Source organism: Notamacropus eugenii, chromosome 5 (assembly GCF_028372415.1).
Source record: "Notamacropus eugenii isolate mMacEug1 chromosome 5, mMacEug1.pri_v2, whole genome shotgun sequence".
In the NCBI taxonomy this organism is placed as follows: domain Eukaryota; kingdom Metazoa; phylum Chordata; class Mammalia; order Diprotodontia; family Macropodidae; genus Notamacropus; species Notamacropus eugenii.
In genome coordinates, this window is record NC_092876.1 from 13,698,696 (window position 1) to 13,710,245 (window position 11,550).

Here is an 11,550-nt window from a genome sequence, read left to right on the forward strand (position 1 = left end):
GAATTGGCCTCAACCCAGTTCTCAAACATCTGCACAAACCCACCATGCTGGATCTTGAGACAGGTACCAACTTGAGTCAATCCAATCATCAGCACCCTGCCTTATCTGCCTCTTATCCCAAGCAGGCTTATGCTTGGCATTGGGCCACACCTGGGCCTATATAATTATAGTCTAGGCGTGTTGAATCATGTGACACTCCTCTCCCACCTAATGGCTCACCCCCACTGAGTGAGATTGGAGATTTTCCCAGAAAGGGATCACCATGGCCTCAAACTTTTATGGTTTCCTAAGGGGAATCCTGGGATGGGTGGTGCTGCTGGTTTCCCTTCTTGCCTTGAGCCCTCCCTTATATGCATCCCATTTACACAAAACCAGACAAATAACACCACTGACTCTTAAACAGGAAATGTTTCTTTGTACTGATGTAAATTAATGTATTAATATCAACAGCCAGCAGAAGCAGGAATGTTTTCATTGTAACGGTCCACCTATAAACCTTTGTCATACTTTTCAGATAATGCACAGTATCTTTGGGGGAGAACAGTCACATTCAGAAACCTAAGAGTGAGGCACTTGAGTGGGGAAGTCTATGCACCCAGGGCAATTCAGAACTCTAGGCTCCAGGCCTTGTTTTTGATCTCTTTAAGGAGCATTCTGCTCATACATCATCTACTAGGCAAAACACCGTGGAAAAAAGTCTGTTCTCTTTTTGGTTGCCAGAGTTCTCTTACTGGGTAAAGCTGCTTCACGTTATTCTCAGGGCTAAAGCAGTGAAAAACTTTTTTAGCCCATTGATACCATTTAGCTCTTTCAATGACAAACAGTTCCCTTAAAGCAGAGAACAGCTAAGCTCTCTCTGATTTGCTCTGGGTCTCTGTGGAGTTTCTCTCTCCAAATTCATGAATTGTGATAAGGTCCTGCAGACTTTTCTTAGCTAATTCTTCCACCAGCAGAAGATCCTGTTTTAGAGGGGTAGACCAGTGGAATAGATTAGGTACTCAAGACACAGTAGTCAATGAATATAGCATTCTACTGTTTGATAAACCCAAGGACCCCAGCTTCTGGGATAAGAACTCACTGTTTGACAAAAACTGGTGGGAAAACTGGATAATAGTGTAGTATAGACCAATATTAGTCATAGACCAATGCCTGACACCATACACAAGAATGAAGTCCAAATGAATAAGAGATCTAGGTATAAAGGCTGATTCTATAAACAAATTAGGGGAGCAAGGGATAGTGTATTTGTCTGATTTATGGAGAATGGAGAAATTTATGACCCAACAAGGGATAGAGAACATTATGAAGTGCAAAATGAATAATTTTGATTACATTAAATTGAAAAGTTTTTACACAAACCCAATGCAACCAAGATTAGGAGGGAAGCAGAAAACTGGGAAAGAATTTTTGCAACAGGTATCTATGGTAAAGGTCTCATTTCTAAAATATATAGAGAACTGAGTCAAATTTACAAGAATGCAAGTCATTACCCCCATTGATAAATTGCCAAAGGATATGAACAGGGAATTTTCAGAGAAAGAAATTAAGGCTATCTATAGTCATATGAAAAAATGTTCTGAATCTCTATTGATTAGAGAGATGCCAATCAAAACAACTCTGAGGTACCATGTCACCCTATCAGTTTGGCTAACATGACAAAACAGGAAGATGATAAATGTTGGAGAAGATGTCGGAGAGTTGGAACACTAATTCATTATTGGGGGAGCTGTGAGCTGATCCAATCACTCTGGAGAGCAATATGGAACTATTCCCAAAGGGCTACAAGAATGTGCACACTCTTTTACCCAGAAGTACCACTTCTGGAACTGTATCCCAAAGAGATCATAAAAATGGGAAAAGGTCCCAAATGTACAAAAATATTTATAACACTTCTTTTTGTGATGACCAAGAACTGAAAATCAAGGGGATACCCATCAACTGAGGAATGGCTGAACAAGTCATGGTATATGAATGTAATGGAATACTATTGTGCTAGAAGAAATGATGAACAGGAAGACTCCAGAAAAACCTGAGAAGACTTATATGAACTGATGCTGAGTGAAATGACCAGACCCAGGAGAATATTATACACCTTAATAGCCGCAGTGCGAACGGACTGTTTCTGATAGACATCCCTTCACAGCAATGCAACAACCTCAAATATTCCCAAAGGACTCTTGAGGCAAAATGCCATCCATATCCAGAGAAAGAACTATGGACTCAGAACACAGAGTGAAGCAGACTCTTTCTCTTGTGTTATGTTTTATTTTGCTTTTTTCTCACTGTTTCTTCCATTCATTTTAATTCTTCTATGCAACATTACTAATGTGAAAATATGTTTAGTAAGGATGCATGTGTAGCATGCAAATAAGATTGCTTGCCACCTGGGGAGGGAGGGGAGAGGAAGAGAAAGGAGAAGGAGGGGGAGAAAATTTAAGACTTATGGAAGTGATCATTGAAAGCTGCAAACAAATAAATTAAATTAAAAAAAATTATTTGCCCTCAAAAAAAAAAAAAAAAAGATCCTGTTTTGTCCAATCAGCTCTCAGCAAAGAAGATGCAAAATCTCTCTCTCTCTCTCTCTCTCTCTCTCTCTCTCTCTCTCTCTCTTTCTCTCTCTCTCTCTCTGTCTCTGCCTTTCCCTCCATCTCTCTCTCTGTCTCTGTCTCTCTGACAGACACACACAGACGTGCACACACACACACACACACACACACACACACACACAGCAGTTTCCCTCTCTCTCCAGCTATAGACATAGATGGCAAACTTACTTTTTTCCAGTCATCTTAATGACTCCCAGCAGAGTGATGCCCCTCACTGAGTTCCTAGCACCCAGATGTAGGTTTTCTGTGCCAGTCTGTCTGTCTTCTGTCTACATGTGGTCCTCTCACTGTCTGCAGTGCTTTCCCTCTCCATTCAGGTGCTTCTTTGCTTTTCTCTGCTCCTACTCCTGTTCCCTTCTTTGGTTTCTAAAACCTCCAGTCAGGGCTTCCTCATAAGCAGAGAACTCTCCCCATATTATAATGGGAAATAAATAGCAACACTTTGGGAGTAGGTATGGCCCTAGCAATCCTTTTAGAATGATCTCATAGCTCTCAGACACTTACTTGATTAATAATTCATCGTGTCCTTCAGAACCCTTAAACAGTCCTATGTAGATGAGCTGATAGACCATGATGCAGGATGGTCATTTTAAACAGTTATTGATCTGCCTTCAGTCAGACCCCCTCAGAACATCTATCTGAGGGGGAGTCCTCTCTCTGGTCCTCAGAACAGTTTGTTTCTCCTCTGTAGTTTATCTGTGATACTCCATTTCTTTACAAGTTGATTTTTAACCATCTTACGTACTTAATATATGTTCAAGTGATCTTTCCCATTACAAGCCCCTTGTGAGGAGAGGTTTCATTCTTTGCCTCTGAATTTTCAGTGTCTGATGGAGAGCATTGTATGAATGTTTATCCGTCAATTGCTGAGATAACAGCCACCGAATGTTCAATGTCCTTTCCAGACTTAAACAACTGCCATTCTTAGGACTTGAAGCTGAGAACGATCAGGCAGCCATGCAATTCCTGACAATGCTCAAAGGAGCCCATCCTAATTGGGACTCATGAAGAGGGAAGAAGCCCCTCCCATTCCCAAGAAATGAGCTGTCCCTGCCAAAGAGACCTCCCTGCTCCATCCCCTCCCCCTTTTGCCTTATTGTTGGAAAATTCTCTTTCTCACGGAGCTGAAAACTTTCTCCTGGCCACTCTCTCTTCACGGTCCAACTCTGCCAAAGGGGCTTCCTCCCAGGACAGAGCAGAACAGACTTGCTTTCTTACCCAGGACAATCCTGGTCCTTGAAGGGAATGATCAGAAGCAGTCATGGCCTTGTAGAAAGCTCACTGAATTGCACCTCAGAGACCCTGGGTTAGAATTTACTTCTGACGCCTCCTCCCTTAGTGACCTGCATGGATCTGAGCTTTGGAGAGAGCTTTCAAAGTTTTGGAGCAAAGCTAGGGAGGCTACCGTGGCTTCTGGCCAAATGCTCTACAGAAGTCAGCCTGGCACAAAGAAAAGAGCTCCAAACAATCAAATGCCAAAGATGTGAACTGAAACTATTCCATGGAGAGAACTGGGCAGTTGCCTCAAGAGACTGATGTGGATGCTGGGAATTATTTCTCATTTATTAATATTGCCTGAATCTAGCTTTGTGTGGTTAGAAAATAGTCTAGTTCCCAAAACCTCCTTGCTGGAGAGGTCAGGCTGCTTCCAGAGACCCTCTAGAGAAGCCAGATGGTTGTAAGGAATGCTTACTTATATATCTCCAACTGCCCTTCTCCTGAGTCTACCTGCTGCCTACATGAGGCCAAGCAGGCAAATGTCTTATGCCCTTGGCTGATCTCTAGATCAGGTAAGCTCACAAAGCCCCATGCAGGGAGCCATCCTTCTGCCTCTCGTTCTCTCTACCAAATAACAATGCATTTTGTTCTACAACTATTTCAGATGTGGAGGTTTTGTTCTTATGAACAATTCATGGGGAACTCACTGACCAAACTGTTTGGAGAAGGCCCACTCTGTCACCCTTGGTGATATGGTGAGAACAGATCCTAATTTATTGCCTTGATGCCTGAAATGGGTGGAGGGATGTATGTGTATATGTGTGTGTGTGCGTGTGTGTGTGTGTGTGTGTGTGTGTGACAGAGAGAGAGAGAGAGAGAGAGAGAGAGAGAGAGAGAGAGAGAGAGAGAGAGAGAGGGACAAAAAGAGATAGAAAGAAAGAGAGAGAAAGAGAGAGAAAGGGAGAGAGAGAGAGGGAGAGAAAATGACAAAAAGCATAAAAGAGGGAAGAAAAGGAGAAAGAAACAAGCATTGATTAAACACTTACTATGTGCCGGGCACTATGTAAGTGCTTTGCAAATATGTTAAGGTCATGGGTGTGTGCTTGATAGATCCCAGCAGCATGTCCACCTTGGTGAGGCTGCCCAGCAGCCAGAGTCCACCAGGTTTCCAGGCTCTTGGGGATCCCTCATTTCTTCTTCCTCCCAGCTCCTTCTCCTCTGTCACACCCATGGGGCTTAAGTGGGAGAGGAAGAAAAAGGTGCATCTAGAACTGAGTCAGCCCACATTTTAAGGCCCCTGTAGGATCATTTAGTGGCTATTCTCTGCCTTCTCTGGCTTTATTGTCCCTATTGCAGTCAGGAGGATAATCTATCTTCCCTCTTCCGCTTCTCCAGGCAACCTCCTGCCCCTCCTAGGGCTTCCAGCCAGCCACAGTGATCAGGAGATGGAAGATCCCTCACCTAGTTTGACTCATCTGGCCCCTTTGTTTTCCATGGCTCTTGATATCTTGTGACTCTGAGACTCTAGTCGGTGTGAGAAGGGAAAATAAAAAGGTTCAACCTTCAGCTACGCCTTTGTTTACCATTTCTTAGACTACTGGCCCATCACAGCAAACTGTGGGGTGAGGGGGCCAGTTGGGAATGACTCATAGTCTTATAAATTTGACAAAGTTCTTTATATATTTAACATATGAAATCTTTATCTGAGAAACTGTCTACAAAAATTCCCCTCCCCCCAATTTTCTGCTTTCCTTCTAATTTTGGCTACAATGCTTTTATTTATGCAAACTCTTTAATTTAGTGTAATAAAAAATTGTCCATTTTATGTCCTACAATTCTCTCTATCTCTTATTTATTCATAAATTGTTCTCCTATTCACAAGTCTATAGGTAATATATTCCAAGTTCTCCTAATTTTCTTATAATATCTCCCTTTATATCTAGGTCATGTATCCATTTTGACCTTATTTTGGCAAATGGTATAAGAGATTGGTCTATACCCAGTTTCTGCCAGACTGCTTTCCAGTTTTTCCAACAATTTTTTTTTTTTTTACCAAATACTGAATTCTTATCCCAGAAGCGTAAATCTTTACATTTGGCAAACACAAGGTTACTATAATCATTTACTACATATTTTGTATGTTCATTCTGTTCCATTGATTACCCTCTATTTCTTAGCCAGTACCAGACAGTTTTGATAATTACTACCTTATAATAAAGTTTAAGTTCTGGGACCATCAAACCTCATTTTTTTTTACATCTTTTCATGGATTCCTTTGATATTCTTGAACTTTTGTTCTTACAAATGAATTTTGTCACTATTTTTTCTAGTTCAACAAAATCACTTTTGGTAATTCATTTGGAATGGCATTGAATAAGTAGATTAGTTTAGGTAGAATTGTCATTTTTATTATATTGGCTCAGCTCACCCATGAGCTATGAAAATTTCTCCAATTATTTGAATCCAACTTTATTTGTTTAAAAAGTGTTTTATAATTATGTTCATCTAGTTCCTGGGTTTGACTTGGCAGATATACTCCCGGATAACTTGTATTGTCTATGGTTATTTTAAATGAGGCATCTCTTACTAGCTCTTCTTTCAGGGTTTTATTGATGCTATATAGGAATGCTGAGGATTTATTTGGGCTTATTTTATATCTTGCTACCTTGCCAAAATGATTGTTTCCACTAACCTTTCACTTGAATCTCTAGGACTTTCCAAGTGTGTCATCATATCATCAACAAAAAGAAACAGTTTTATTTCCTCACTGCCCATTCTAACTCCTTCCCTTTCTTTTGCTTCTCATATTGCTACTGCCAGCATTTCTGGTTGGTTAGTTGTTGTCCTTTGTCTTCGAAGAGGACCAAAACGACATTATCATTGTAAAGTGAAATTTCAGTGTGTCCAGCTGTGACTGATCAGACCAACAGGAGCTTGGAGTGCTCTACCACAGCTTGGGCACAGGTAGTCCATGTGAATGTTTGGGGTGGTTACTCCAAATCTGTGCATCCTGGGTTTACTTTGTGCTGTCTCAATTCTCTTTTGCCCAAAGAGCACAGCATCCTTTCTGATGTGGGTATGCCATGCTGAGCAGTCCTGTGCCAGTGTCTCCCATTTCGCACAATCAAATCCAAAGTTCTTGAGAGAGACCTTGAGGGTGTTAGAGAGACAGCATTTGTACACTGTTGAATAACCGTGGTGATAATAGGCATCCTTGTTTTATTCCTGGTCTTATTGAGAAGGCTTGTAACTTACCTCCATTACAAATAATGTTTGTTTGTGGGTTTAGGTTAGATACTTCTTATCATTTTGAGGAAAAATCCATTTATATCTATGCTTTCAAGTGTTCTTTCATAAGAATGAGTGTTGTATTTGGTCAAAGCTTTTTCTGCATCTATTGATATAATAATATGAATTTTGTTACTTTTGTTATTGATATAATCAATTGTGTTAATAGTTTTCCTTATGTTAAGCCATTCCCACATTCCTTGTATAAATCCCAATTGGTCACAAGGTGTAATATTTGTGACATATTTCCTATCTAGTATTTTCTTTAGCATTTTTGCATTCATTGTTGAAACTGGTCTGTAACTTTCTTTTTCTGTTTTCATTCTTCCTGGTTTAGGTATCAGCACCATATTTGTTTCATAAAAGAAGCTGAGTAGGACTCCTTCTTTGCCCACTATTCCAAATAAATTTTTTTGAATATTGGAATTAGTTGGTCTTTAAGTTTTTGGTAGAATTCACTTGTAAATACATCTGGTCCTGATGCTTTTTTCTTAAGCAGTTCATTTAAGTAAATTTCCTTTAATAAACAAAGTTTCTTGGGTGTGGAACAAGAGATTAAAGGTAACAAAGAGTCAATCAACAAGAATTTTTTAAAATTAAGGGATTTTTTGATGGAAAAAATTTATTTTCTTTTCTCCTTTTCCCCTCTCCTTCCCAAATGGGAGGAGGAAACATCTTTGTAACAAATCAGGCAAAACAAATTCTTGCAATGGTCAGATTAAAAAAATTTATACATGTTTGCTTCTGCATCCTGAGTTCATCCTTTCTCTGTCAGAAGGGGAGCCTGTGTCATCACCTAGAGAGAAGAAGGTTCCAGAAAGAAGAGTACTGAGAAAAGATTTTTAGATTTGGCAAGTCAGAGATCACTGATAACTTGTCAGAGGACAATTTGAGCAAAATGACAAAGCTAGCAGTCAGATGAGGGCGATTTAAGAAGGGACCTAGAGCAAAGGCAATGGAGGGCTTTTTTTTGATGGCCTGCTTAAGGAGTTTAGCTAGTAAAGGAGAAGAGATATGGGATGATAGCCATTGGGAATGGATGGACCAAGTGAGAGGTGTTTTGGGGGATGGAGGGCAAATGGGTGCATTTGGAGGCAGCAAAGAAACCCCCAGAAGATAAGGAGATTAATGACAGAGTGGGGATGCTTGAGGGGGCAATCTACTGGAGGAGATGAGATTCAGTGGGATCATTTGTGTAGGCAGAGGGATTTGCTTTGTAAAGAAAGACCACTTCTTCATGGGAGATGGGGATAAAGGAGGAGATGGTAGAAAGTGTCTGAGTGAAGTGAGATTAGGAAGAGAGAGGGCTCTTTAAGAATGCCCCCAATCTTTTTAGTGAAGTAATGCAGCAATATTTTCAGCTAAGAGGGGGAAAGGGGGGAGATCCATGGGAGGCATGAAGAAGATTAAAAAAATTTGGAAAATTTTTGGTGAGTATGAGAATGAATTTATTAACTAGGGAGATGGAAAAGAATTGCCTTGTCTTAGTGAAGGTAAGGGATTGTGAGAATGAAAATCTGGGTCAGGGCTTGTAAAACAGAGATTAAAAAAGGATAAAATAATAGGATGAGAGAAAGAGATTTTAGTTTCATAAATGTGAAGCCAAACACTTGTGGTCGATGAAGCGGTCAAGAGTATTACCATCTCTACATTTGGCCATGAGAACTGGACCGCATATAATGGAACAAGACCTTCTTGGTTCTAAACTAACTTTTTCCTCAGACAAGGGAGTGGACATTGACCTTGAAACCTGGCAGAGCTTAGAACAGAGTAAATAAATCTCTGTACTGAATCTTAATACGTGGCCTGATGGGGATTGAAGGCAAAAGTCTTCTGGAGAGAGGATGGTTCACTCTCTTCCCTTGCTCCAGGATAGCAAAACAGAGCAGCATTAAACATATTAAACCCAACCCAGGGTCAAGCACAGATCCCTGGAGCTCTTGGGATGATTGACAATTTAAACTGCCTTGCTGCATTTAGAATTCTTAATTGCAGTACCAAGAATATTATACTAGTAATTATTCCAGAAAAGACGATGGCAATGGATCACCAATGACCACTTATCCTAGGCCAGTAGGGTCTGCCACTTAAGACTGAGAGACAAAAAGTGTGCCTTAGTCAGCCCTGAGAATGAGGAGCAGTGCAGAGAGCCCTCTAGTGGTGCCCAGAGTGTATGTCTCTGCAGAGAGGGCTTTTTCTATCTAATGCCTGACAGGCATTCTGATTGTATCCAGCGAAATCTTCATTGATTTTCATTCTCCATCTCTTTCCAGGACACCATGGAATTTTATCCCATTCAATGACTCATACCCCAGCTAGTCCCTAATTGGAGAGTTTGAATCTTCGAAGGTCTATTCTACATTTATTTTTATTCTTTTTTCCCCTGCCAAGGAGAAAGGACTTCATACAGAAGATAAGTCATGAGAGAGTAAGAGATTTCTACAGGTCCCTAACGAATTCTAGTCATGGGTCCCAGATGAATGACATGCCCTAACTGTCAGGAGTGATTGCCAGCAATCTTGACAAGAGCAAGTTTAGTGGGAAAGGTGTCTTGAGATAGGAAAATGGCAAATGCTATCCTGATTTTGGAGAAAATAAAAGAAGATAATGGAACCTGAAAACAACTGGCCAGGGAACTTGGCTTCTTTTCCTGAAAAAAATCCTAGAGTGTAGTGTTAAAGGGATAGTTGGTGAATACCTCAGACCAGAAAGGGAGATGGGGATTGAAATCTTCATCAAGTTCAGGTCATGACCACCCTCCCTCATAGGACCACTGGACTGGCTGATCAGGGCAATGCTGTGGAGAGAGTTTACCCCAGTTTCAGCAGAGCATTTGGCAAAGTCTTTTGTGATCTTGCAGGAAAAAAATGGAGACATTGGCTCAGTGATAGGCCAGTTTGGTGATTTCAGAATGACTTGAATGGCTATATCCGAAGAGGAATCAGTCTGATGTCCCAGGGGTGTGTCCCAGGGATCTGTGTTTGGAACAGAGCTTTTTTGTCAAAGATTTGGATCGAAATGTAGATGGTGATAGCCAGCATTTCTATGGCATTTTAAGATGGCAAAGTGATTTACAAAGACCCTCATTTAATCCTGTGATAAAAGTGCTATTATCACTATTTTATAGATGGGGCACAGAAGCACAAAAAGGTTAAGTGATTTATCCAAGGTCACACAGCTAGTAAGCATTTGAGGCAAGATTCTAACCCCTTATCTTCCTGACTCCAAATCTTGTACCCTCTGCACACTACCACTTAGCTGATGGTAGGCTCTTAAGATCTGCAGATGACAAGAGTTGGGAAAGATAATTAACAGAGTCAGGATCCAATAAGATCTCTGCAGGCTAGAATGTCAGGCATGATCTAATTGTATAAATATAACAGAGACAAATGTTAAGTTTCTGGCTTGGGTTGAAGAAAATCAAATTTGAAATAGGGGAAGTTATAGCTAGACATTTTGCCTCAAAAAATATTTGAGGTTTTTTAGTGGATTGCAAGCTTAGTCTTGGTCATTTTGGAAAAATGCTACTGTGACCTTGATAAGAATGTCCAGAACAAGGAGAGGAAGAGTGTTTCTCTGCTCAGCTTTGAATAAGCCACATTGAGGGGGACCACATTTTAGACAGGATAATGAAAAACTGGAAAGTGATCAGAAGAGTGTGACCAGACTGGCAAAGAACCTCAGGACTGTGTGCTGTCAGGATCAGTCAAAGAAACGGGAGAGCCTGGAACAGAAGGTTTGTTGTGTCGGGGAGAGGAGAACATGAGAGCTGTCTTCAAGGATGTGGAGTGTCAACACAGGGAAGAAGTAGGTTAGAACTATTCAGTTTTGGACTAGAAGACAGAACTAGGAGCCATGAGAGGAGACAGGGTGGAGGAAAGAGTTGTACTGTGGCAGATTTAGATACAAGGAGAAACTTCTCTATGATAACTGTCCAGAAGGGAACATGGGCAGCTTCAGAAGGTCATGGATTCCCCATCTCCTTCAGTCTGCACCTGAGGGCTGAAGGACTGATTATTGGCAGTTTTATAGATAGGATTCCTGGTCAGGTACTGGCTGAAGCAGGTGCCTCTGAGGCCCTTCCCAGCTTGAAATTCTATGACCTTGAGCCAGTCAGTTACTTCCTGGAAGTTCTTTTCATTCCACTGTCTTCCTAATTAATTGTAGGATTCTGATTGGCACTTCCCTTTCTAAATGGTCAAAGACTCTCTCTCAAATCCCAGGGACCAAAGTCACAGTTGTATCTGCTCCTGTCTCTTCTCTTACTCTGGACACACCTTTTCTTACATTCGCTCTCATATTACACTGCTGGCATCAAAAGTCTGTCCTAGGGTAGCAGGAAGATGGCAAGAAGAGGGTGACATTGGCAGTAGTGTTTGGGTGTGATACTTGAGTTCCCAGGAGGATGACCAGATAGCTTTCTGGGCTTGAAGTTGGG

General features: G+C 41.0%; 1 long non-coding RNA gene across 1 annotated transcript; it reads left to right on the forward strand.

Annotated features, from left to right (window-relative positions):
• Positions 1-3,806: 3,806 nt before the first annotated feature.
• LOC140503488 (uncharacterized) lies at positions 3,807-7,533 on the forward strand. Its single transcript, XR_011966805.1, has 3 exons — positions 3,807-4,396; positions 4,489-4,579; positions 7,450-7,533. It is a non-coding gene; the product is annotated as an uncharacterized lncRNA (long non-coding RNA).
• Positions 7,534-11,550: the final 4,017 nt, after the last annotated feature.